Raw genomic sequence first — 27,617 nt, 5'->3', positions numbered from 1 at the left:
GGAGGCTTCTAATTAAACATATCTGCAGCCCTCTCCAGAGATCAGGGAGAGCAGTAGGCACCATCTTCATGTTCTCCCTCTGCCCTGCCCCAGGGTGCCAGTGTCTCCAAGAAAGGAGATAATGTACATATCTGGCATCCCTATTTTTGTGGGATGCCTTTAATAGGTGGGCTCTGGGTGCCAGTGGGGCTGGTGTCCGTGGGTTCAATGGGACATTAGCAAAGAAGAAACTGTTCTTAACTGGCTAACACCCCAGGGCTCAGTGCAGAGGAAGCAGATAGAAATACCCATTTTCTAGTCTTCCCATTAAAGAGGTATATTTGCATACCTTAAAAGCTGCTGCTTGAAGGTATGGCTTCCAGTGAGCCTGAATCTAGGTACTGACTGAGATCCTTCCCTAGATACACTGACTGATCTTGGCCCACCCTCAACTTCTGAGGCCACTAAGAACCACTAAGACACCTGGATAATCACAAAGCTTCAAAGAGACAGCCAGGAGCTAGGGCAGGGTTGAACAATAAGGCTCACCTCCTACAAGAGGCCACCCCTTCAAGACTGAGAGAGATGGCTGTTTTATTTAACGCATAGAAACCAACAGAAAAAGTCAAGGAAAATAAAGAAACAGAGAAATATGTTCCAAATGAAAGAATGAGATAAAATCTTAGAAAAACACCTTAATGAAACAGATAAGTGGTTTACTTGAGAAAGATTTCAAAATAATGGTCATACAGATGCTCACCACGGTCGGGAGAACAAGGCATGAATAAAGTGAGAATTCTAACAAAGAGAAGGAAAATAAAAGAATCTACCAAATAATAGGAAAATATAGGAAATCACAGAGCTGAAGAATAACTGAACTGAAAAATACAATAAATGGGTTCAAGAGCAGACTAGATGGAGAATGAGAAAAGATCAGTGAATTCAAAGATAGGGCAGTGGGACTGCACTATGAGAGCAGAAAAAAAAAAAAAAAGTAAAGGTAGTTTCAGTGGCATATAGGACAACATCAAATAGACCAGACTTCACAATACAACGGTCCCAGAGGAAGAGAGTGAGAGGGGGCAGAAGACTTGTTTGGAGAAATAATGGCTGAATACCTCCCTAACCTGGGAAAGAAACTGTCATCCAGATCTGGAAAACCCAGAGAGTTCCAATAAGATAAATCCAAAGAGATCCACACCAAGACACACTATAATTAAAGCATCAAAAATTAAAGAGCTACAAAGTCAATGTTTGAAAAGTAAGTCGGGGGTGCCTGGTTGGCTCAGTTGGTTAAGCAACTGCCTTCAGCTCAGGTCATGATCCTGGATCGAGTTCCATCCCACATCAGGCTCCCTGCTCAGTGGGGAGTCTGCTTCTCCCACTGACCTCTCTCCTCTCATGCTCTCTCTCTCTCTTAAATAAGTAAAATCTTTCTTTAAAATTAAAAAAAAAAAAAAGAAAAATTAGTAGGGAGGAAAGAAACTCAATTGCCTAATATTTGGAGATTGAAACTATTGTGTGCTTCTTGGATTATTCATGTTACCTTTACTAATTAACCTCAGCTATTCCCAGCTTGTCCCAAATTGGGGGCGATATGTCCCCATTTGTTCCAATCTGTCCAAATTCTTGGACAACTGTATTATTTTTCAAAATTCTCCCTTTCTCAGGATCACACTCTATATACTATGAAGCCAAAGCACTTCAAAATTTTATAGGCTTAAAACCTTTAAGAAAACCAACTGAAAAGCGTTAAGAGTTAGGTTGAGCAGAGTAGACAGCCAATTGAAGTAAGTCAAGATTGAGGTCAAAGGAAAGCAAAAAAGGTTTTAGGTTCAGCACAAACTGGTATTTTGGAGTATCACATTACACAGTATTTATCTGACATTTCCCCCAGGTTATGTCCAATTTAAACTCCACAATTTAAAAAGCAGCTACATTTGCTAATACAAAATGTGTACATTTGAATGGCCAATGAGATGGAAAAGAGATACCACTAGTTTTATTGTGTGTTATATGACCTGAACAGAAAAATACATCCTGCCACTTTGGGGACACTGGATTGCAACTCAGCTATTTGAGAGAAATTAAACAATGCAGTGTGACCTTTGAGGTCAAAACAACTAGGTGATTGTTTGAGGCTGGGCTGTAATATTCTAATTCAAGTGCTAAGCATGTTTCTCCTCTCCTATAAACATATATAAGTTTTGAAAACAACCAAAAGTCTTTCAGCACTGAATCTGATAAAATATTTGATAACAGTTTTAGTCAAAAACAAAGTACAATTACAAGGTAGTAAGAAAATTATGATCCTGCAGGTAATTCCATAAGAGGAATTTTTAAAGGTTTTGAGCAATTTACAGTATCATGGGGTAGAGTAGGTACATACTAGAAAAGAAGGATGGATGGATGGATGGATGGATGGATGGATGAGGAGGTGGGGGTAGGTGGACCACCAAGCTATGGATGGGTGAACAGATGGACAGAGAGTAAGCCACATTTGGTTGTTTCTTTGCTTGTTTTTAAGAAAACACTCTAACCCAAACTACCAAGTTCTGGGTTGCCCTTCCTTATCTTTGAATAAGTCTTCCTCAGAGTATGAAGCCCACACTTGGTTTATCTTCACTTTCACACTTTCCTCAAGTTTATTCTTTGCTAAGAAGCTCCTTCCATTAGAGTGAATTTATTTTAGTTCCGCTCGAAGAGTCCCTAATTCCTTTCTTGTCTATGGTTTTAGTAGATCACAGTTCTTCTATGTTTATCTCAGGATAATTCTATTACAAATATTAAAGTAGGATAAGAATGACAGAACCATATATTCATGGACGTTTAGGTATTCCAATATCTCCTTATAGATCCACTAAAGAAAAGTTCTTGTAGACCCTTATTTAAACCAAAAATTTGGCTATCACTCAGCGATGCATTATGCCAGAAGCAAGCAGTCTTTCAATCCAGTAATCCTTAGAATCATACTGGGAAAACCAACAATAAAGGGAAAATCATATAAGCGAATAGAAAAAGATTTATTACATTCCAAAAAACAAAGGTAATAATACTGCAGATCTCTTACGGGAAACTATGAAAGCACAATGCTTGATATCTTTAAACAGCTTCAAATTGTCAAACTAGAAAAAGATCCCTCAAAAATGAAGGCAATATATAGACTTATTCAAATAAACAAAAGCTGAGATAATTTCTCATCAGAAGATCTACAAGACATGGTAAAAAAAAATGTTCTTCAGGTAGGAGGAAATGATACCACATAAAAACTGCGTCTTCACAAATAAATGAAGGGCACCAGAAGTGGTAAATATAAAAGACTTTTTAAAAAATCATTTCAAATTTTTTACATAAGAAAACTGACAACTTAAAGCAAAAAAACATGTTGTGGGATGTATTATATACATAAAAGGAAAATATGACAAAATAATTCAAAGGCTGGAAGAAGAGAAATGGAAGCATACTGTTGTAAAAACCTTATAGTAAATAAGTAGTATAATGGTATTTGAAGGTAGGCTGTGGTACGTTTAAGATGCTTATTATAAACCATAGGAGAGAGAGAGAAAGAGAAAGAATAAAAGCCAATACTTGAAATAAAGTGGAATACTAAAGTATTTAGTATTTAGTATACTAAAGTATACTCCGTTAATTCAAAAGGAGACAGGAAAAAAGAAATGACAAGTAAGAGGACAAGCAGAAAACAAAGAGCAAGATTGTAGATTTAAACCCATCCGTATGATAACTATGTAAGAAGGAGATGACCTCAACACTACCAAGTAAAGGTTGAATTAAAAAACAAGATCCAACTCTGTGTTGTCTTCAAGAGTAGAGAGCCCCACGTCAAGAATAAAGACACAGGTTAAAGTCAAAGGATGGGAAAGGATACGCCATGCAAACACCAGTCTAAGAAATCTGTAGTGGCCATATCGACACTGGACAAAGAGCTGAGAACAAGGACTATTACCAGGGACAAAGGAAGGAAGATGGGTGTCCCTGGTCCTAACAGTCTTGGGTGATAAACAGGGATGGACAGAATCAGAATCCCCTGGGACTTAAAACACAGATTACTGGGTTCAGTCCCCAGAGTTTGTAATCCAGTAGGGCTGGGGTCAAATCTGATAATTTGCATTTCTAGTAAGTTCCCAGGTAGTGCTGATACTGCTGTGTGCTGATGGGATCCACTCGGGAACCCACCCCGACTCTCTTCTTTGTTTTTGAAGTAGATATGTCAGCCTTAAGGGATAGTGTAATAAACTAGAAAGATAAAATAAGGAAGTAGGGTATCTGGAAGTGTAGGTACTGATTTCCCTTACAATTGATTACTTGGGCTTGCCTGAGATAGGACTTGGGATGACGGGAAACCAGGATTTTGCCTTAGCCAACCAAGGGGGGAGGGGCAAGAAATACAGGAGAAAACGGGGTGTCTGGGTAGCTCGGTTGGTTAAGTGTCTGACTTTCGCTCAGGTCATGATCCTGGGGTCCTGAGATCCAGCTGCCTGGGGCTCCCTGTTCCCCCAGGGAGTCGGCTTCGCTCCCTCCTCTGTCCCCCCCCCCTTTTTTCAAGCTCTGCTCTCTCGAATAAATACATAATCTTTAAAAAGAACGAAAAAGAAATACAGGAGAAATATCTGGGGGTAGAAATAATGAATCCAGTTTGGGATTTGTTGAATTTTTAGTGCAGTACCCATATACCTTTCTTAGTTTTTAAAAAAGGTCAGTGCTGTGGGTATATTTACGGCCTTCGTCCTTTTACCATAGTTAAATTCTGCGTCTTAAATGGGCACTTGCAAGCTGTGAAGAAAATCTATGTTGAGATGTTTGCTGGCCCCAGGTGGGCACTTCTGAACTCCACATTTGCATCCTCAGACGCTCGAGTCAGCAAAGCTGCACATTTGTCTGGGGCAAATGTCAAGTCCGTGGGGATCCGAGATCTAAGAAACAAGTGATCCCCGCGCCGTGTGCATCCAGGCGCGGCTGCCCGACGGTGGACCAGGCCGGCGCACGGAGATCTCCAGGCGACAGGTCCTAACTGTCGGCCATGATTTCACATGGTTGCAGGAACGGACCTCGCCTCGGCCTCCTTTTCCTACCCACCCCCCTCACAGCGCCTGAAACGTCGTCGCTGCTTCCCTGCTGCCGCGACTCTGTGTCGTCTCACCCGCAGGCGGCCACGGACGGCGGCCACGCTGTTCCCCCCGGAGGCAGGGGCTGTGGTTACGCGGTCCGAACTGCCCCCGCCGCGGAACGCCGGTGCGGAGCGGCCGCGGACTCCCCGCGCAACGGGCTCCCGCTCTCCGGCGCACGGGGAACCCGCGCCCGCCCTGCTGGCCGCGCCCCGGCGGTGGGCCTGCTCCGCGGCCCCTTCCTCGCCCGCCGCGCGGCGACGTCAGCGCGGCCCTTCGGCCGGAGAGCGCGACGGCGCCTCGTGAATCCTCACGGGTCGGGAGCGTCTCTCCACTCGCCTCCTTCTCGGGGGCCGGGGCGGATGGTGCATTTCTTGGGGCGGCTGGAAACGGGCTCACCCCGCCTCGCTGGCCCGGGAACTAACCCCCAGGCCCGGGGGAGGCCGCGGGAGGCTCAGGGACGGGAATCCCGCGAGGACCACGGCCCCGCGACCCCCCCGCCCCCCGCCACGGCCACCGCCCCGCCCCCAGCCCCTGGGCGGTGCGCGCGTCCTGACCGGAGCGCCGGGCCCCGCGGGGGCGCGCGGCCGGCCGGGGGGCGAGCGGGGCGGGGTGAGGGGCGCAGACGGGGGGCGCGGGGCGTGCGCGGAGCCCTGGCGCGGGAGCCCCGGTGACGCACCAGTGACGTCGGCGGCGGCGGGCGGGATTTCCCGGCCCCTCCCGGGCGCCCGGTGAGACCCTGCCGCGGAGTGGGCGCGACCAACGTGGAAGGAGGGCCGCGGGGGTCCGGGGTCCCGCGCCCCGCACTCCGCCGGGCCCGCTCGCGCTCCAGGAGCCCTGCACCGGGGGCGGGGTGCAGACGAAGTACTTTGGGTCTGGGTGACTTCGGTGGCGCGCGGGCCACGGGCTCGCCCCCCACGCCCCTCCCCCCGCGCCCCGCACCCCCGCCCCCAGCCTCACGTCGTCTCTCCCCGGCCCGGGCGGGGCTGCTGACGCGGCTCGGAGACCCCGGGGGTAGCGGGCGGGGCGGGGCGCGCCTTCCCACCGCGAGCCCGTAAGCGCCGAGGCGCGCGGGAGCCGGGGCGCGGAGTCGGAGCCGCCCCCTGGCCGAGGAGCGATGCGGCGCGGTCTGGCTGCCCCCCGCGAGCGCCGCGCCGGAGACAAAGCCCGCGCGTGAGCGGCGCCCTCGGCCCGCGCGCCCCGCTCCGGGTAAGTGGGCGTCCGGCCGGCGGGCCGGGCCCGGTGTGCCGTGGGGGAACGGACGGCCCGGCCCTGGCTCGCGAGTCCCGGGCGAGCCAGAAGCCAAAGGGCAACTCGGGCGGGAAAGTCCCTGCAACTGGAGACACGGTTTGGTGCGCGCGTCGTCCCGCCGCCGTCAGTGGGGCGCGCGACACCCGTACCTGGGGTTCCCCGGCCGTCCGCCCCAGCCGGCCTTCCCGCGGCCGCACAGGTGGGCGTCGGCGGTGGGCGCCGGCAGGTGAGCGCGCCCCTCGAACCCACGACCCGCGGCAGGGCCCTCAGCGACCCCGAGCACGGGCTTGGACGACTGCTCCGAACGCTGGGCGCGGGGGAGGCTCGGGGTGGCCGGCGTCTCCCGATCTCTGGGGCTTGAGCTGGGGGAGGCTCCGGGGGCGCCTTTCCATATGTAGGTCCCGAACACTCGCCGTTCCCCGGGCGGGGACGTCCCCGGTGAAAGAGGACCCCACAGTGGAAGGGCTGGAGTGGCTAGTTGTCGTTTTATTTGTGAATATGTTTCCGGCCCGTGCTTGAAGAAGCCCTCGGGATCTCGCAGTTCCCCGGGACTCCTTCCTCGGAGCGGTTCGGCGGCGACAGTAGACGCCGGGGCGAGGGCTCGGTCCCCGCGGCCTGATGGCGTCTGTCCCCGAGGCTGGTGCTGAAACCCGCTGCGCTCGCCGCGCGCAACCAGCGGCATTGGGGGAGCTTTGGCTGAATCAGTTGCCTTAGAAATAATTGCGGGAGGGTGAGGGGGCCAGAGGTGTGGCTGGAGAAGACTTCTTAATTTGGGGGGATTTGCTTATTTTCGTGTATTTGGGGCTAGGGTGTCAGGAAATCGAAAAATGTTAAAGTTTGATCAAGTGATAAAGTGCATCCTGAACGCCCGGGCTCCCCTCCCCAGCAGGGCCGGTCTTCGTCTCTTTCTGTTTCTGTTACCTCCCAGGGCCGTAAAAGGCTGTCATGGGGCCTGCCTTTTCAGTGAGAGCAGAAGGCCTCCTGGGCTGCGTGGTGCTGCCCATTAAAACGTGTCAGTCTTGTCATCTGCTCCTGAGTCCTCACTATGAGGCTTCTTTCCCACTGTGGGACAGACAAATTCAGTGGTAAATGCCTCATACCAGCAGCGAGACCCGGGCTCTGTGGCTGGCTTCTTGATTCTTTGGGGAAATCCTTTTCCTGATTTTTGCGTGCTGCTGCGGGGGAAGGGAGGCACACCGCCATCTGATCTGGCCCTGTTCCCTGCAAGAAGCTACTGTGGGAACAACTGAGATGTTGAACAGAAAGCCTTTTTCAGTTCCAAGAAACAAGACATAAACTATGAATTAATTTTCAAGGGTGGACTTGGCTCAGTTATCAGTGTGGACAAAAGATGGATATGACACTTAATAAATAGTAGGTATTCATGTAAATACAGGGTTTATTATGGTGCTTGGCTGGTTAATGAGTAGCTTCACCGTGGGGTTATTAAGCTGAAATGACTATTTAGGACAATGGCCTTCCTGTTTGCTCCTCTACCACCAATCCTCAGCCTCCTTAAAATAAAATTGCCCAAAGGGAACCTGTGGAAGATGTCTGGCCAGCCGACACATAGCACAACAAAAGGGTCATTCCCAGGTGTCCCCTGATTGGCTAGGCAATTGCCTTTGACATTTCTTGGGCAAGTAGACAGTGGAGAAACCAGGAAAACCCATAGTCATTTTACAGTCTTTAAAGGTAAAGTTAGTGACAGTATCCAGAGTCCCTCTTATCTCAGCACATTCTGTGAAATGGTGGAACATCAGGTAGGAACTCGGACACTGTTGTCCCCTTGGTCCCTGGGGAAGCATGTGCCCTGTAGCTGTCTCAGGAGGTCTGGCTTAGGCTGTAGGAGGGGCTGGGGAAAACGCCCTCCCTTCTCCCCCCCCCCCCCCAACAACTGCTGCTTACTGAGAAAGACAGCCAAATAGCTAAGAAAAGACAGAATTCTGCAAGACAATTCATTCTCACTTATTTATAGCCACATCTCACTATCACATTGTTCTTACCTTGACTCATTTTTGTTCTACTCGAAAGGGGGAGAATGCCTAATCATGCAATGCGTGTCCGTGGATTGCCCTTTTTCTTCGTGGCATTTTGAGACAATGTCTTTAAGATCTTACCTTTATGAACATATACTGTTCTGTAGTCTCACAGATTTCCCCTTTTTATTGGTAAATAGATATGGTAGACGTGGTCTGGCATGGAGACTTATTATACAGGTAGAGAGAGTCTTCGTTCAGTGTTTTCAAACCAGAAATTAAAACTTAACTTCTTTAGTACACCAAAAATACTACAAAAATATCCTTTCCATAGTAGCCAGCAAGGGTATTTTAACTGAAAATCGGAGACGCTAAGTGAGTGTCAGCAAAGAAAACCAGGGGGGCCAAATACATAACAGCGTAATACAACTGTAAGATTTTAACTAGTTCTTTCCAACTGTATGAAGAATAAACCAAATATCTTAAATAAATTAGCAGAAGTGAAAAATTGTAAATGAAATTTCTGTTTAGAGAAGGAAATAGAGGCAAGAATTACTGTTGAAAGAAAAAAAATCACCACAGAGGAAAACAATGGCTACTGAAGGGAGGGTCGTTTCAGTAAGCTAACTGGAGGGCTCCAGGTTGCTTTAATTGTTGAGGAGCTTTTGTTAGGTCAAATGGTAGGTGACATGCAATGAGTCTTCCTAGTGGAACCCAGCAGCCAGAATGGCAGTTCTGGGCAGATGGGTTGAGGAAAGGTTGCTCGTGGACTGGGCTCCAGTGTCCTAGGAGGATTGAGGACGTATATGAGGCTGTGGAGAAGCCATCGGCCCCTGAAGCCCTGAGGTTGCCGGGTATCTGCAAGCAGGTCACCCGTGGCCCAACCTCAGAGGGCCAGATGGGGAGGGAACCCGGGTTAGTGGGCCATGGGGCGGAGGGACGACAGGCAAGCTTCAGGTCCACAAGCTACTTGGATTTAATCCTCACCCCTTACGTCCAAAGCTTCTCTTTAGCAGAAAACAACTGTCCCAGAGTGTTCTGGCAGGGTGCTTGGTGGGTCGTGGTGACTTTTTTAATGAACCAAGGAAAAGCATATGCAAATGCAAAGGAGGAGCACCTGAGCTACGCAAGGGGAGAAACGGTGATGTGGGGGGACCGCTCCCGGGGACTGCACATGGCTCCACTCACAGAGGCACAAATTTCCTTCTTGCTCCACTTTCTCCAACCATTTCACCCTGGGTCGCCAGGTTGGGGCTCTCCCGTGGGATGTGCAGTGTGAGGCTGAGCAAAAAGAGAGAGACGGCACCCTGGAAGCTTCCCTGGGGGCCCCGCTGACAGTCGCGTGCACTGCACTAAGCAGTGGCCCCGTGTCCACTCACTTGCACCACCTATGCCTGCTTTCTCGTTAGCGCCTGTTTCCTCCTGGCATTCAGGTCTAGGTTGCAGCTCTAGGAGCTTCTCAGCCACCCCATGCTCAGGGTCACCACCAAAGGAAGAGGGCCAGGGAGATAGCAATAGGAAAAAAGGGAACTTCTTATTTGGAACATCTTTTCAACTACAACAAAAGGTGTTAATATGAAAAATGTACCTCCCCTCATAGATGCACCACCCGAATTCTACTGTATTTCCTTCTGGTGTTCTAGCCTATAAATACGTAGAACTGAGAGATCCTCACCAAAAACACGGTGCGAGTATGAAAGTCCAAATAGGAGAAATGGAATTTGAAGCAGAAAGGAAAGAGCGAGGGAACGCTGAAAGGGGGTTAGAAAGCAGAGCGATGTACGAAAGTTGCTGGAGACGATCCGCTGGGAGCAGGTGACGTCAGTGGGGGCCCGGCCGGCTCCGGGGCTCGCTTCTAAACACTGTTGGAGAGGCAGAGGCAGGGGTGGCAGACGGTGGGTGGTGCCTCATGCTGGAAGTCTGGGTTGTTGGGGGCAGGGGGAGAGATCTGGCAGCACATGGGCAGGGGAGCCAGCATTTGCTGATACCCCCTGGCACAGTCCCCATATAGCAAGGTCTGCCTTCCAGTCAACAACAGAACCCGGAATCGAATCACTAATACACTTTCAAAAAACCGTTTTCTCTCCTCACCCCAATACCCACTGTTTTGGGAAGTTCTGGCAGCCTAGGACCCCCTCCCATACATAAACACACAGACTGAATCTTTGCTGCCTAAGACCCGCTGTCACAGTGGCCTCTACCTTCCCATCTCTCCTTATCTGTATGAGGGTCCAGGTACACCCAAGGACTGGTATCCTCCCCTGACGGGTTTTTCTAGCCTGATCTGGGAAGGCATCTGCCCTCTCCTATTGCCCTGGAGTACCTGCTGTGCATGCCCCCGGAGGGTACTGTAGGAAAGGAAAAAAGCTTTTTCTCTACCCTCTTAGGTTTAGTGACTGGAGCCTGTGAATTAACGTGACAACAGGAGAGATTAACAGGAGAAAAAGAGCCAAATCAATAGGAGGAAAAGTTTATTATACATACACACGGGAGCCTCACCGGCAAGAAGAGAAATCCTGAAGAAGCAGTTAACCTTGAGAGCTTATATATGATCTTTCAAAAAGGGAAATTAAGTTGTGGTAAAGAGACAAGACAAAAAGGGATACGGGCTTTTAGGAGCGGCAAGTTGTGAGAAGGTAAATACAGGGGGGCAACTTACAGAAGATCAGAGTTATTTTAGCAAGGTTTGTTTGTGCAGACCTCATCTTGACGCCTGCTTTCTCTCCCCAGTGATGGCTGTGGTGTTCTCCCTCCTGGTCTAGGAGGTGGAAGGGATAAACTCCTCCACAAACAGAAACGTGCCTCTTGTCAGGAAGGGCGAGGCCAGGGAGGTCCTCCTGCGTCTGCTGTTTCTTACTTGCATTCGGCTCAAAATAGTCCTTATGCCAAAGTGGCATATTTGGGGGTGGTATTTTCTGAACCCCCTTCGACAGGTCTGGCAGGACCTTTCCTTGGTCCCTTCGAAGGGACACAACTGCCCAGCAGTGCCAGAGCTCCGCTCGCGCCGCCGGTGTCTGGGAGGCCGCAGCAAGCTGCCGACGCGCTCCCCGGGATGACTCATTCTTTCTGTGCTCAGGCAGTTGCAGCTCTGTCTCTTGTTTATGATTCCTTTGTCCCCTGACACTTTCGAATTTGATCTGACTCGGCCACACCATCTCTCCCTGCATGTGGCTGTCAGGGATTACTGTTGATTAGCCTTCGGGGACAGCCTGTCTGTCCAAGGATGAGTTTGGTGGGGGGTTCCCCCAGACCTGGACACCCTCCACCTACCCCCAAGCTCTGGTGGCCTGAAGCGGGAGGGCTGGGCCCTGGCCTTGCTGCCCAGTAACCATGGCAACTCACCTAAGCTGCCCACACAGTGGCCCAGGGCCCCAGGCCACTCTAGACTTCCCTCCGGTTCTTCCTGCCCTGCCTCCTCCCTGGGCCTCTGTTAGCTGTGAAATGTGGCCCGTGGTGGGGTCTCTTGTCTTTCTCCTCACTCCCTGCCTTGTGCTGGCTTCTCCGCTCCCCAACCGCGGGACTCCGCATGCGAACGGACGAGGACCAGCCAGGGGAAGGGGAGACAAAGTCCTGCCCTCACAGAATTGACATTCGAGTAGAGGGAGAGGCCGGGAAGAACAAGCCTGAGGATCAAAAGTGAGTTCAATAATAACTTCATAATGAGCATCTGAAAATGTGACGAGTGCTTGGGAGAAAAACAAAATGAGGAAGGAAGACAACAGAATTCCAGGGAAAGACTACTGCAGATTTTAAACAAGGTGCTCCTGAAAGGACTCCGTGTTGGGATCCAAGAAGGAGAAAGGAAAGGGACTTGTCTCCTAGGCAAGCAAAAGTGGAACGAGATGACACTGGGCTGGGCCCACGGGCGGCTTCTGCAGCTGCTTTCTACGATAGCCTCCACCACGCCCCAGCATCTAGGGAAGCTAAAAGGGACATTTGGTCTGACTCAAGGTGGAGGGAGAAACTTGTGGCAAAATAACACCCAGCACCAGGATCTCCCTGTGACGTGGGTGTCCCACCCATGCAGCCGCCGGATGGAAGGGGCGAGAGGAGGCCATAGGGAGGGAGCCCTAATCCAAGGGCATTTGAGCCACCCAGATCCCTCCAGAGGGTGCCCCTGAGAAGCCCGATCAAAGACCTGGGGGCTAACCAGAGGAGGGAGCTGTCACCCTTCGGCTGCTCCGCTGTGGACACGGGTGGACTGGGAGACAATGCTTCGTGGAATCCTGCTGTGTGGCCTGGAGGGTGAACCGTGAACTTGCGTCATGACGGGCCCCGTCGGCCGTGCCTTCCATTTTCACACACCTGTTTTAGGAATCATTTCGTGGGAGCATAGTCTGTCTGGAAAATTCCAGGCAGAATCGTCCGTGGCTCCCAAACCTGGCTGTGTAGCAAAATGAGTTTGAGTCATTTTCCAAAATCCCACCTCACCCCTGGGCATCTGACTCAGTGGTTTGGAGCTGGGGCCAGGGAATCTGTGTTTTTCGAGTTTTGTAAACTACTGAAGCAGGTGATTTCCACAGGTCGTCCTTCCGTGTGACTGAAAACCCCCAAACTCCCCCCAGCGGTCCCAGACCAGTTCCTATGCCAGCCTCTCCCCCCCAACCCTCGGATGGGTGAGACCGTGACTCCCCACAGACACCAGAAGGCCAAAACCCCTGGAAAAGGAAGAGCTCCTTTCCCAGCTGGACACAGGGCTCTGTCCACCTGTCCTTTTCACAGGACAGCTTCACTCACCCGGAAACCAGCTCTTCACCCTGAAGATCTAACTGCATCTGTGTGCAGCATGATGACCCCAAAATACATGAGGACCCCTGCTACCGTCCCGCAGCTCCCGTGGGGCAGGCCACAGCAGCTTCAGGGGTACGGCACCTGCAGGCACATGAACTGGCCTCGCCCTTTGCTGAAGCTCAGGGAAGATCATTAGTCACTGAGGAGACTTGTGAGCGCTACTAGGCCAGCGGGCTAGAGCCCAGAGATGAGTAAAGGGAGGTCCCGGGTCTTGAGGAATGTACATGCCAGTCAGAGGCTTAAGACACAGCCCAGAAATAAGAACCTGAGCACAGCGGGACAGCACACGCAGTCTTTGTCAGGAAAGGCTTCCAGAAGGAGGTCTTGGGACTTGGCCAGAGGGAAGGGTTGCATCACAGCTAAGGAACAGTGAAGACTTTGGAGGCTGTGAGTTTTTGTTTAAGCAAATAATGATAATAGCAGCTAACATTTATTGAGGACCGCTACAAGCCAGGCTCTAAGTGTCTTATATGGTATTAAGTGTGTATTTCCTCAAGGGGGTACCTGGGTGGCTCCATCACTTCCGCGGCAGCCAACTCCTGATCGCAGCTTGGGTCTTTTTGATCTCAGGGTGATGAGTTCAAGTCCCGCGTTGGTACCCATACCCAGTATGGAGCCAACTTAAAAAATAAATATGTTCATACGTATTTATGCCTTGGCAACTATGGTTGAAGGAAACACAGTGCCCCCAACAGCAAAGATGGCCACAGTGGAACCTGTGACTGTGTTACCTTACAGAGCAAAAGGGATTTTGTGGATGTGGTTAAGACGCTTGAGATGGAGAAAGTATCCAGGGTTATTTGGTGGATCTGATGTAATCACACGTTTCCTTATAAAAGGAGGACGGCGGTGTCCGAGGGACAGGACGATGATGCTGGGCTGCTGGCTTGGAAGGTGGAGGAGGGGCTGTGAGCAGGGTGTGCGGGAGACCCTGGAGCCTCCAGCAGCCCTGCGGACAGTGTGCTTTCTGACACCAGAGCTCTCACATCACAGGTTTGGGTTTTTGAAGCCATAAATTTGTTGTCCTCCATTGCAGCAGCCATAGGAAGCTCATACTGACTCTTCCTGGTTTACAGCCAAAGGAAAGAAGGGGCTGAGTACTTGGCCCCCAGGGTCGCACAGCGAGCAAGGAGAAGATCCAGCATTCCAAATTCAGCCTCTTGGCTCCAGATCCTGCACTGGCTCCCTCTTGCCCGTGTCCTGCCTAAAGGGTGGTCGGGAGACGTGGGAGCTTCCAAACATGAACCCAACAAGGCAGGCAGGCAGGAGCTGGATCCTAGGTCCTTTTTGGTTGAGGGGAATGGTGGCCTCTGCTGTTTCTTTGCCCAAGCTCCTTTCCAGAGGTTTGCTCACGTCCATGCCGACCGTGAATGCTTCCCACCCAGGAAGCGAGACCAGCTGCCCGTCCCTATTCCCACTGCTCCACCTGACGCCACGTGCAGCCCAAGCTGTGTGCTGATGCACACCTCTGCCTTCCTCCATCATCGCGTGGTTTTAAAGCACGTGATGGCCTGGCAGTGAGGGGACACTCTGGTTAAACACAGCGTCCCTGTGCGTATTAGATTCTCCTGTCTCCAAACATCTGCCTGTGTCTCAGGTTTCTTTCATCCATTCTAATTCTTTAACATAAACAATTCTTTATATTAGGGGTCTTTAACATAAAGCATCCTCACCCCTTGGTTTTTGACTGAAATAAGTGGTCGGAAGAATTTTTAGACAGTGTTTCAAGTTTTTTAATTTTTTTTTAAATATTAAGCACAGTGAATGCCCCCTGGAACCACTATCCCAGCTACATCTGCTGAAATTGTATTTCGTGTATCTCACAGACACTGCCTAGACTCTCGAAAGAGCCCTCGCAAACATTTGATTAGCGTCTTGTGCTTTACCAAAAGCATTCCTGTGACCTGTCCACTTGATCTTTCCAGAAGTGCTGGGAGGCCTGCATGCTTATCCCCATTCTTGACTGAGAAACTAAGCCTTAAGTGTAAGCGGCCGAGGACAGAAACTCGGGGCTTCTGCACATCAGTTGCATTCTGCTGCCTCTTGGGTGGAAAATGGCCTCAGATACCCTTATGGGGCCATAGGGTTCCAAATTCCAGTTCAGGGGTGCCCCTCCCAAGTACAGAAATGAGATGCTGGGGCATCCACGCACCACCACCACCTGTCTGTGGCCCCGCCTGCTGGATGGAGCACGTGAGACCCCCCAGGTCTTTGACATGAGCGTGCCCTAGGGCATAGCGTGGATGAGGCTCACCAGTGTCTCGGGGCACAGGTGGGCATCCTGCGGGGGACCCACAGGGATATGCAGGTCTGCTGGCAGGAGGCCTGTCAAGAACACGGCCTCAGCATGGGGGACGTGACCCTGAGTGAGCACAAGCTTGCAACAGGCGTGGGCTCCCTATGTGATGAAGACAAAGGGAAGGCAGGCCTGCGTCCCAGCGTGAGCTGCTCGCCTCCCACAGGCGTCCGCTGGGCTCCAGAGTTACTCTGCACTGCTCGCCGCACGTCTCCCAGCGCAGGTGACCTAGGAACAGGTGAATCCTGGCCATTCTCTCTCTTCTTTCTAGTTGTCCTCGGGGCCCTCTCTTTCCGTAAGCCTTCCTCACATAAATCAAAATCTCTGGCATCCAAAACGTGTCCCCCAAGAGGGCTTTCAGAACCTGCTTTGAAAGAAAAAAAACAAAATGCCTCCTCGTCTTTCTGTATTCCTGCTTTGATAATTCCAGTCCCCCCTGAGGCAACGTGGGCCCCCTAGCTGGCCGGGGACGGTGGGAGACAAGGGAGCACAGGGAGAGGACGCACAGAACAGGACGTCAGGACATGATCTCGCTGCACACAGCGCCGGTTTCTCCCCTCCCTCGTCTGGGCTCTCCTACACAGTAAAGCGAAAGACCCTCTCGCAGGGTCCCCCAGAGAGAGGGCCCCCGGCTATGACCCACGAGTCCCCTGGCTGTGTGGAGCTGCCAGTTTCTCCACTGCTAGCTGCCCGGCTGAAGGCTTGGCAGGGGGTCCCCAGAGCGACTGCGAGAGGTCTCTGAGTGCAGGTCCAGCCCAGGAGCCCCGTGGAGACTGAATGTGCAATGTCAGATGCTCGTCTACTGCTAATCTGCAAGTGTGCTTGACCTCCTTGGGATCAGGAAGATGACATGAATTTGAGTGTATTCCTGAACTCTTTGTGTCACTCTAAATCTTCTGAGTCAATAGATACTGAAAGTACTGCCATAGGGAGGCTACATTTTTTTTTTTTTAAATTTTAGAAGAGACCTTCATGCTTTAAAACCACTGGATCCCTAGTCTGTGAAATCCTTTCCATTTCGAGCACTCTTTGGTTCATTAACAAATGTTACTGTAGATTTTCTAAAATACCGCACATTTATTTACTCTCTACTTTTTTCTGTGTTGTGTTCCTATATCAGCTGCTGGCTTCAGAGCCAAAGAATTACTAAGCAGCCTTACTCCTTCTGCAGGGACCTGGCTGGAGAATTTCCATAGGACGGGTCTTCCCTGTGTAGGGATAGAAGATGTTTTTGCTACATCTCAGATTTGAGAACTCACCTTTGCATCTTATGGAAACTTTGTGGGTGAGCTAGACTGTGTGTATGTTTTTCCTGCTTCTTAAAGCCTTATTATATTCATTAGACTTTTCCCTTCTTGGGTGCCTCTTCCCAATAATGCGTTGACTTCTGGCTCAAAGGAGAAATAGCCAGGGCGAGCCTCCCAGGCAGACTGTCTTGCTCAGAGACAGCCTTCCGGTGCCGGTGCTGCATTTGGGGGGGGGGGGTCGTAATGCGCCTCGGTTGGGTCAGTGAACAGATCCTACGGTCCATGGCTTCCTTGGCTATTGGGGTAGGTAGAACTTCTCTCCACTTGCCTCTAGCCACAGCCCAGCCACTCGCCACCCTCACCTGTACCGCTCAGGGACAGTCACCCTGGACAACTACTTTGCAGAGGTCATCAACAGGCTGCCAATGCGTTAAAGAAAAACTCACATCAGACTCTGTATCTTTTTTCTTGGAAAATACCCAGATCACTTTCAGACTTATTTAATGTGTCTTTTTTTTTTTCACTGCTGTTAAAACATTCTCCTCCATACATAGCTCATAAGTCAGTCTGCAAAATATGAATAAACAGCTTGGAGAGATCCATTAACGTCTGTAACACATGATCAACAGTGCTCGTGGGTGACGGCCTCTGAGGTCAGGCTTCCTTTCTCTTTTGAAGGCAGGTGTCTGAGCAGTCATTTGGTCATAAATTCTCCTAAACTAGAATGAAAACTCTGTGACTAATTTTCTTTGTTTGTTTTTTCATCATGATCACGCCATTAGGTTGTTACCTTTTCTCAGAAAGTTGAGTGACGGAGCGCCTTGGTGGCTCATTCGATTGGGTGGTTGGTTGCCTTCACCTTGGGTCATGATCCCAGGGTCCTGGGGTCGAGCCCCGCATTGGGCTCTCTGCTTGGTGGAGAGCCTGCTTCTCCCTCTCCCTCTGCTTCCTGCTCTGCCTGCTTGTGCGCTCTTTGTCTGTCTCTCTCTGTCAAATAAATAAGTAAAATCTTTTAAAAAGTCAAGTGATGGTTTCTCAGATTTCATGTATTTGCTAAGTTATCTTGTTGGTTTTGTTCCTGCTTGAGGCATCGTACTTGACTCTGCTCTTTTGGGGACAATGACAGACTGTTACAAAGGGGAACCCTGAAATGCAGGGACAGAAACTTACTCGCAGTCAGACAAGTAACCAAAATTGAAATGGGATTAGAAGTAAATCTCCTGGCTTCTCAGCCACCCTTCCTATCTGGAAAAACAAAAACAAAAAATAAAACCCTCTTTTTCCAAACTCTTTGTCTCCAGAACGAGCATCAGAGCATTCTGACTGCTCCTACCTGGCTTGAAGGAGGATTCTTGGATTCGGTCTGGTAGCTGGTTTGCAGAGAAGGTGCGGGGTCTGCACGAAGCTGCGAAGTCTGACCCGGGAGTCCTACCTGCAGGAGGCGCTCTCCCGCGGGGAAGGAGCTGCAGCCTGCGGACCCCCTCCGCTTGCGGTCCACCACATCCCTCTCGGGGGCTCTCTCAAACTTATGGGACACGGTCCCAGATTGACTTTTTCATGCCTGTCGGTGCCATCATTTGGTCAGCTGAGGATTAATTCCTGCGTCACCACGTTCAGAAGAATGAGAAGACAGGAATTGCAGGAGAGGTGTAAATCGTGTGAAGTAAGAAGTCATGGGAGCGTCCTGGGGTGCCTCCCCTGGGGGTGTGAGGGTCAGGCTGTGGTACTTTGCATCCAGGAGTGCTGAGTGACTGAGGCGTCCGGCCCACAGAGCGGGTGGCTGGCTCTGACAGCAGTTCAGAGCTCCTCTCCCGTACAGGGGGAGGGCCAGGCTTCCCAAAGGATGCTGGGCTGTGCCCACACCACTCTGGGTGGCTCTCGTGTATGACAGGCAGACCCCCAGGGACTCACACTGGCATCTCGGCCATCAGAATCCCCAGGACAAAACACCTGACTTTGGCGGCTCTGCCTTGGTCTGCTGTGCGGACCCCGCCACAGAGCTGGCCTTGGCAGACCTTGGTCTGCTGTGCTCAACAGCAAAGTCAAGCACTTACCGTGCTCTGAAGGTGTGTCTCTGACAGCTTTCAGCTGTTTGGGGTTTGAGGATCATTTTGAAACAGTCTCACAAGAGAATTCTTAGGTCTTTTGGATAAAGAGTGTGTGCTTGATTTATGCAAAGGTAGGATGACAGAAAGGGGACCTCAAATATCTTAACTGTTGTCCTATTTGAAAGAAAGGGAAAGGGCGTCTGAGTGGCTCAGATGGGGAAGCATCTGCCTTCGGCTCAGGTCATGATCCTGGGGTCCTGGGATGGAGTCCCACGTCCACTCCCTGCTCAGCGGGGAGCCTGCTTCTCCCTCTGCCTGCCGCTCCCCCTGCTTGTGCGTGCGTGCTCTCTCTCTGCCAGATAAATAAATAAAAATCTTTAAAAAGTAAAAAAATGAACCTAACAAATATTCTGTGCTCAAAGAGTTGGCAGTCTAGGAAGGAAGAAAACACATATTCACCACTACTTGAGTACCAGAGTACAAGGTCTCAGGCAGTGAGGACAACAGAAAGCCTAGAAGCATCACAGCAATGGGCAGTGGCGCTCAGCTCCAGGGACCACGGGGGCAAGCCAGCTCAAGAAAATTTTGTTTGAGAGGGTGATAGCATCTGAGTGAGACCCTGAAAATGAGCAGAGGCAGATTTACCAGCAAGAGTTGGGCTGGCGAACAACTAGTGAAAGCAAAAGATGACAGTGGCAAAGTTCCAGGCACCTACGAGCCAGGGCAGGCAGCCGACTCTTAGTTGGGACTGGAATTATTTAATTTTGAATATCATACGGAGGAAGCTTGGTACCAATTTTTCAAAAGCCTCTCGCATATTTGACATTTCAGAAGAAATTACATTACATTAAAATGTGGATTCAGAAACAAAATATCTGAGCCTCTGCTTCCTCTTGTCTTGTATAAACGTCAGGTTTACTCATGAAACATCAAGCAGATGTTAAAACTCCTGCACGTCCAAGTAGAGCAAACGCGAATTCTGTTGGAGGGGTTTCCCGGCCGCCTCCCGGTCCTGCTCCGTTCTGTAGGGGGCCCGGTTCAGTAATGAACTTGGGGCTGCTCCAGCTGCCGCACCATCGGTCACAAAGGTTCCAACGAAACAAGCCTTCGAAGAGGCGGCTAGGTCATGAGTGACTGGCGAGCTGCAGAGAGCCAGACCCCGAGGTGCTGGGACCCGGCGCCCCGGACCAGGGGACTTGCAGGGAGGCCCCAGAATCACAGGAGGCTGAGGCCTCAGTCACGGCAGCAGAGGGAGCAGCTGTGTGAAGCGGATAGGTGGCAGGGCTGCTGCAGAGCCTCCTTAACCCGGACCCTGGCCGGCCCGGGGGGAGGCCGCATGGACAGGCTGGTGTGAATCCCAGTCCCCGGACTCGGGTGTGGGGGAGCAACGGGTTTTTCTGATTTTCCCGTAACTCGTCTTTCACTGAGGCGTCCATCCCTCCGGCCGGCAGGGAACTCCTGTCTCGGGCATCCCCAGCCGTCCCCAGCCTCCCTGTGATTCCCCAGAACTCAGGCAGGTCCAGGGTGTGGCAGAGGGGCCCCCTTGGTCCTTGAGGCATCTCGAGGACTAGGTGACTGTGAGAACCTGTCAGCTGGGTACGGCCCTTGAGGCTAGAGGCTCTTGGTCCTGGTCCTGCCTGGGGGCACAACAGTCTCTTCCAGGAACCCCGCCCCTGGCCACTTTCCGCTGGGATCTTGCCACCCCCGCCCATGCCCTACTCAGGGGGGTAGTGCAGTCCTCGCCCCCCACCCCCAGCCACCCCGGGCTATTGGAGAGGGTCGCTGTCTCGTGCCGGGGCAGCTCCTCCTTTCCTGCTCTGCAGCCGCCCTACAGTACAACTTCTTTCCCACATAAGGCAAGGCTTTGGAAACAAAAGCCAAAGACTCCTGAGTGTGTCTGTTCCTTAACCTACCACCCCTGCCTCTCCTTGAACGTGAGCAGGGGAGGTGTAGGTCAGCAGCTGTGAGTGCCATCCCATCGTTCGTGTCCGAAGGTACGGATTTGGGCCTCACTCTACTCCAGGCGGTTAGCTTTCTCCCTTACATGATTGTTGTTTTTACGATTCCATCCATTTGTTTGAGAGAGAACACGAATGAGGGACAGGGGCAGAGTGAGAGGGAGAAGTAGACTCCCCACTGAGCAGAGAGCACCATGTGGGGCTTGATCCCAGGACCCCGGGATCATGACCTGAACCAAAGGCAGATGCTCCCCAACTGGGCCACCCAGTCTCCCTCTCTCCCTTACATGTAACATACCCAGAAGGCTTGCAGTTCCCGGCAGAGTCCCGGGGAGAGCAGCAGACAGTCCATACCCCAAGAGCCCCGGCAGTCTGCTTCCGGGTGCCTCCATCCTGCTGATAACGGCCACTTACTGACGGCCCTTCACACCGTGCCAGCCGGTTTTCTAGACCCTTCAGTCACATTACCTCGTTTAACCTTAAGAGCGGCGGCATGGCTCAGGTATAATTATGCCTGACCCTCAGGATTTTTAGGGCAGTGAAACTATTGTGTAGGACACTATAACGATGGCTCGACCTGTCATTATACATTTGTCCAAACCCACAGAATGCACAGCACCAGGAATGAACGACAGTGCGATCTGTGGGCTCTGGGTGGTTACGGTGCGTCCGTGCCATGGAGAATGCCATGCATGGGGGGAAATCTCTATTCCCTGCTCCGTTTTGCTGTGAAACTTAAAACTGCTCTGAACAGTATTTTTTGTTTTTTGTTAAAGAGGTTGAAAAGGTTGCAAGAGAAGGCTGGGAAGGTGGGAAAGAGAAGTAGTGTCCTGGGCCAGAGAGAGATAAGGGAAGGGAGGACAGGCCTGTAGCTTTGTGGAGGTCACAGGAAGGGATTAGTCCCCATTCCTTTCACCAAGATCCTTGTGGACCTTTGCCACATGGGGCCCTCCCCTGCCTTCTGGTAATTCCTTCCTCAGCAGCCTGGCAGCCCCACCCGCACTGGGTCCTCGGCGGGCTCCGGGTCCTCCTGGGAGCTACTCTCAAAGCCAGCTCTTGCCCCGGTTCCGGAAAGTCAGCCGAGTGTTACGGATCTTCCAGGAGCCGAAGTTTACTCACAGTCTTCCTCCAGCGTTTAGGAGCCTGTTTGCAAATCGCAATCTTGATCACGACGAAAAACAGGCGGCTGGAGATGAGAGGGACCGGGATGGAGCCGCAGACCACAAAGCAGGCTTGCGTGGTCTTACTACTAAAGATCTAGCAGGAAGCAAATGAGATGGGAAATAAATACACACACACACACACACACAGACGCACACACGATGTAACGTAAAATCCTGATTCTTTGGAACACAATCTTGTTATTTCTTTAAAAAGATTAATTCTCCAGGAATGTGCAAATGAGTAGCTTGCCGAGTAGCGTTTATAGAAAATGCATTATTCTGGAGTAATGATAGGTGCTGAAATATGACAGCACTTGTCCTTTTCTCAATTAAAAGTTACATGGAAAATTCAGATGTGTCATTTTGCTCTGACAATCAGACACTTCCCGCCTGGTAAAAATAGCTCTTCTTTTGAAATAATGTCACATCAAAATGGGAGTTGACATGGTCTGAAGTACTACACTGTCTTTCAAAGGACTCATTTGGGACCCATGACCCCGTTCTTCTTTCTGATTTCTCCCTTTCAGCATGGAAAAATCTATCATAGGCCACCATTGTGTTTTGGCAACAGATACCTTGTCTGATTTCATGGAGTAAACCCCACGAAAAACTGGAGTTTTTCCCTCAAGATGAGTCATAGCTCACGTCTCACCCATACGTGATTTTTTTTTTTCTTGGATCATGGTGGATATTTTCAGCTACACATCCCCTCAACCACATCTCACCAAAATGACTAGGAGGAGGAACACCCAACAGAGGAAGAATTCAGAGACTGTGACCTCTGCCACAGAATTACTGGATATGGACATAAACAATATGTCAGAAAGGGAATTCAGGGTAACAATTATCCAGGCAATGGCTAGGTTGGAGAAGACCATTAGTGGCAACATAAAATCCCTACGGGCGGAAGGGAGAGCTGATCTAGCAGAAGTTAAAAAGGCTATCACTGAGATCCAATCTAATCGAAATCCTCTTAACACCTAGGGTAAGCGAGGCAGAAGATCGAATTAGTGATCTAGAAGACAAACAAATAGAAAAGAAGGATCAGGAGGAGGCCTGGAACCCACATGTGATTTAAATGACACTTTGGATTTAAAGATGGTGCTGGAGTAAGATTAAGACTCTGGAACTGTTGGGATGGGGTGAGTTTACTTGTCATGTAAGAGAGACATGAACTTCGGGGGTCCAGGGGGTAGAGTGTTATGGGCAAATTGTGTCCCCACCAAATTCAGAATGTCACAGAATGTGACCCTATTTGGAAACTGGGCCTTGAAAGAGGTAATTAATGGGGTCATGCAGATGAGCCCTGATCCAATGGGACTGGTGTCCTTATAAGAAGAGATTAGGACACAGACCAACAGAGAGGGAAGGTCACTTGAGGACACAGCAAGAAAGCAACCATCTGTAAGCCAAGGAGAAGCACCTGAGAAGATATCAACCTGCCAACACTTTAACCCTGGACTTTTGGCCTCTCTTACTGTAAGAAAATAAGCATCTGTTGCATAACCACTAAGTCTGTGATTCTTTGTTATGGCAGCCAAAGCTGACTAATACAGTCGGAGAGAGCCAGAAAGGAGAAGAGAGAGCTGGAGGAGGGAGGGAGGGTCCAGCTGTATATGGGTGTGGGTGAAAGTGTCGTACACCCTCTCCCTCTGCTGCGTGAGAACCCAGCCTTGCTAACCTCCTGGCTCTGCTACCCGGCATTGCAGCTATAACTAAGTTAGTGGCTTCAAACAGCACATCTATTGTATTACAGTTCTAGAAGTCTGAAATCTGAAAAGGGTCTCACTGGGCTAAAATTACGGTGTTTTCAGAAGTGCATTTGTTTCTGTCTTCTTGCCTTTTCCAGCCTCCAGAGGAGGCTGGTTACCTTCCTTGAGATAGCCCTCTTCCATCTTCAGATGTAGCACCTTAAAATCTCAGGCACTGACACTGACTCTCCTGCCTCCCTCTTTCTCTTGTTAGAACCCTTGTGATGACATTGGACCCACCCAGATAAGCCAGGGTAACCTCCTTATTTTATTTTATTTTATTCTTAAAGATCATATTTATTTGAGAGAGAGTGAAAGGGAGCACGAGCAGAAAAGAAGCAGTCTCCCCACTGAGCAGAGAGCCTGATGCAGGGCTCGATCCCAGGACCTAGAAATCATGACCTGAGACGAAGGCAGACACTTAACTGACTGAGCCTCCCGGGCATCCCTAACCTCTTATTTTAATGTCCACTGATTAGGAACCTTAATTCCATCCACTCTTATTTCCTCCTTGTCATGTTACATACTTACAGATTCTGGGAATGAGGACATGAGCATCTTAAAGAAGGCATTTTTCTGCTCACCTGTGACACCCTGGAAACCACATAAGACAATGTATGTCAACTGTATTGTCAGGTGACATTGCTTATGGTCAAAATGTCCCCCAAATAGTAAACTACTCATGGACTGGAAGCAGTGATGAATGAACCTCAAACACCTCCTGTAGACACTACACTTTGGGCTTACCCGAGTTTTGGTAACTTTTTTAAGTGGCATGTCCCTGTGGGGACCTGGAAGCTATTTTGAAGAGATACTGCTTCTGTGGGCAGGGGTCGTCTGCACCAAGGTGGCCCCCACACCCACCCATGTAGATGTCGTCTCCTTGCACTGTGCTACCGCTTGGGAATGGCTCCTGGACACTACCTAAACCGCAGTAAGAACTTCTGAAGGCCCCTCGTGGGATATCCTGATACTGTCCTGCCGGCCAGCTGGGCCTTCTGCCCTTGTCTTCATGAATAGATAGAGACCCATTGCTGTTGTAATTGTGCGAGCCTGAAGGTTTGGTCAGTCTGCGGCATTGCACTGAGCGAAGGCAGTTGGCTTTCTTCTTACAACCAGGGAGGAGCTGTATTAGCTGTATCACCAGTGGCTTGAACAGCAGAAATTTATTTTCTCATAGTTCTGGAGGCAGAAGTCCAAGGCCGCACGGCCGGCAGTTGCTTTCCTTCTGCTATGAAGGATATTACTGGCACTTTTTATGAAACTTGAATGGAGTCTGAGGACCGGATGATAGGGATATAGCAGTGTACATTGGCCTGACTTTGAGGGTCGTATTGTGGTTGCATAAGAGAGTGTCCTTGTCTTCCGGAGACCCATGGTGCTGAGGGGTAATAGAGACTTGGGCTGGCAGCTTATGCTTGAGTGGTTCAGAAGACAATCCCTGGTGTTGAACTTGCAGCTTTTCTGTAAACCTGAGATTGTTACAAAATTTTAAGTTTAACACTAAGGTCATTGTTTAAAAAATTTTTGTTTATTTTAGGAGTGAGAGAGCATGAGTTGAGGGGGAGGGAGAGGGAGAGTCCCAAATAAACTCCAGGCTGAGCGTGGAGCCCAATGCAGGGCCTGATCTCATGACCCTGAGATTATGACCTTAAGCCAAAATCAAGAGTCAGGCACCTAACCAACGGAGCCACCCAGGTGCCCCACAGTAAGACCATTCTTAAAGAGTAAATGATGCCAATATGCACACAAAAAGTCTCTCCACATCAGGAGTCATGAGGCAAATACAAATGAAAACCACAACGAGGTGCCACTTCCCACCTACTGGGAGGGCGATAGCCACCCCCTAAATGGAAAATAACAATGTTGGTGAGGATATGGAAAAAATGGAGCTTCATACATTACTGGAGGGGACATAAAATTGTTTAAAACAGGTACTCAGACAAATGTAGGTATATGCATATCAAAGCAGCAGTAGTCACAGTAGTCAAAAGGCAGAGACAGCTCAAATGTCCATCAAAAGAAGGACAGACCAAAAATCGTGGTATGTCTGCACAGTGAGCATCCTTCAGCTGTAGAAGGAAGGAGGAGCTGATATGGGCGACAAGGTGAATGTGACCCCAAACATTATGCTAGTGGAATAAGCCAGACACAAAAGAGCACCTGTTGAGTTCTTTGATTCATACGAAATGTCCAGGTAGGCACAACCACCGAGACAGAGAGCAGTCAGACTCTGGTTGTTGCCAGGGGCTTGGGAGAGAAGCGCTTACTGAGTACAGAGTTTTATTCTGGAGTGACGGAAATGTACTGAAATGAGATAGAGCTGGTGTTTGCACAACGTCGTGAACGTACTGAGTGTTCGCCTCAAAATAGTTATCATGCCAGGTGAATGTCACCTCAACAAATTTATTTAGAAATTCAGGCATTTCATTGTAAATTGGTCTTACAGAATGGTAAGAGATGAAATGCTGTTGCCAGCCGCTGGCATCTTCAGAAACAGTGTTTCCTGGAACTGGTCCCAGAGGACAGAACAGCCTCGTCTTCATTGGTTAGTTCGGTCTGTCTGTCAAGACTATGGTTTCCCTACAAGGCACGGATAGACCATGGCCTCTGAGCCCACGTTCAAGGGAACCACCAGAGTGAGGGGAGAGGGCTGTGCTGGGGGACAGGAGAAACCCTCCCAGAGAGAGGCAGTGCATCCAGACTCATGACAGCCACTGGTTTTACCCGGCTCTGACATCGCAAACTGCACTTGAACCTGAGCACGTGGTGGAAAAGGATCCAGCTGGGGAGGGTGGACAGAAAACCTGGCACGAACCGCCTCTCCCTGATCACAGGGCATGACCCATCGAGCGTGTGTGGGCATTTATGACCACACAGTTCGTGAGGCGCAGAGTCTGGCTGACCCTTGACCTACGCAGGTTTGAGCCGTGAGGGTCCACTGATGCGGGATTGTTTCCCGTAAGTACAGCGCAGCACTGCGAATATATTTTCTCTTCCTTATGATTTCCTTCATCACCTTTTCTTTTCTCCAGCTTAGTTTATTGTAAGGATACAATATAAAACACATGTAAGATACAAAGTAAGCGCTAGTCACCGGCTGCTGGTTGGCTATGAGTGCTTAAGTGCTGGGGAAGTCGGGAGTTACAGGCAGATTTCAGGTTGCAGGGAAGGTCAGCGCCCCTACCTCCTGCATCGCTCGAGGGTCAGCTGTGCATAGTTCAGAGCCTGTATGGTCCTCTGTCCCGGCAGGCATCTCCCTGAGAGCGAGCCCCACTCTCTCCCCAGTGGCAGCGGCCAAAAGTCTCACGGAAGACTGTGCTCGCCCCACCAGCCGCATACTCCTTTGGTGTCTGTGCTGACCCTGGACGTCCTCGGTCTCTGTTCTGCAGAATTTCACTTGATGAAGCCCCAGTCAGAGTCCTAGCAAGTTTGTGCCCTTTGATCCATAAAAATAATTTGTTGTTTTGAGGGGGATTTTTTTCCCTTTTCACTTTTTATTGGCCGTAGGGAAGGGGGCTCCTGCCTGTCACCAGAGGTATTGGCTCACAGTTTGTTCAGCCACCGCACACTCAGACCCTGGGGTGGGGGTCGTAGGGCAGGCCGTGTGCACAGTGCGTGTTCCCATCATCTCAAGGGCACTGGGTAGGTGTAGGGGGTGACCTGGTTGGTCATGTGGCTCATTTGGTGAAGGGGCTGAGGGGAGCAGAGTGACGTCGAAGCCCCCAGTGGTGAAGGACGTGACCAGCACCGCCTTCTTGGCCCAGGAGTTCTTGAGAAAGGCCGCCTGTCTCCCAGCCATCTTGGTCTCACCCTCAGCCAATAATTTATTGGCTTTATTGGTATTGAATCTTTTCCTTCTACAATTCTGAAAGTGCAGACTAACGAGCAAAGAAATGGAGCAGAGATGAGCTGGGAGTCCCCTTCCTCTGCCCAGCCCCACCATGCTGGTCTGAGCCTAGCTCCCTGCCGGCTGGGCCAGTGGCTCACGCTCCCTCCTCCTCGGAGCCCTTCCCGAGTGGACTTCAGGT

General features: G+C 50.5%; 1 protein-coding gene across 3 annotated transcripts in view; it reads left to right on the top strand.

Annotated features, from left to right (window-relative positions):
- Positions 1-5,803: 5,803 nt before the first annotated feature.
- GNG4 (G protein subunit gamma 4) overlaps positions 5,804-27,617 on the top strand; it is a 63,874-nt gene continuing 42,060 nt past the window's right edge. The window contains exon 1 of one of the 3 annotated variants that reach the window (XM_082720768.1): positions 5,804-6,311. The gene's annotated coding sequence lies outside the window, so the exon portion shown is untranslated. Of the gene's footprint in view, positions 6,312-6,373; positions 6,580-27,617 lie in introns of those variants that run through there. The other 2 variants (XM_082720769.1, XM_082720770.1) reach the window with 2 other exon arrangements.

Source organism: Mustela nivalis, assembly GCF_964662115.1.
Source record: "Mustela nivalis genome assembly, chromosome: 2".
Taxonomy (NCBI): Eukaryota; Metazoa; Chordata; class Mammalia; order Carnivora; family Mustelidae; genus Mustela; species Mustela nivalis.
Note: the sequence above shows the minus strand (reverse complement) of the source record. Positions and strands in the feature narration are given on the sequence as shown.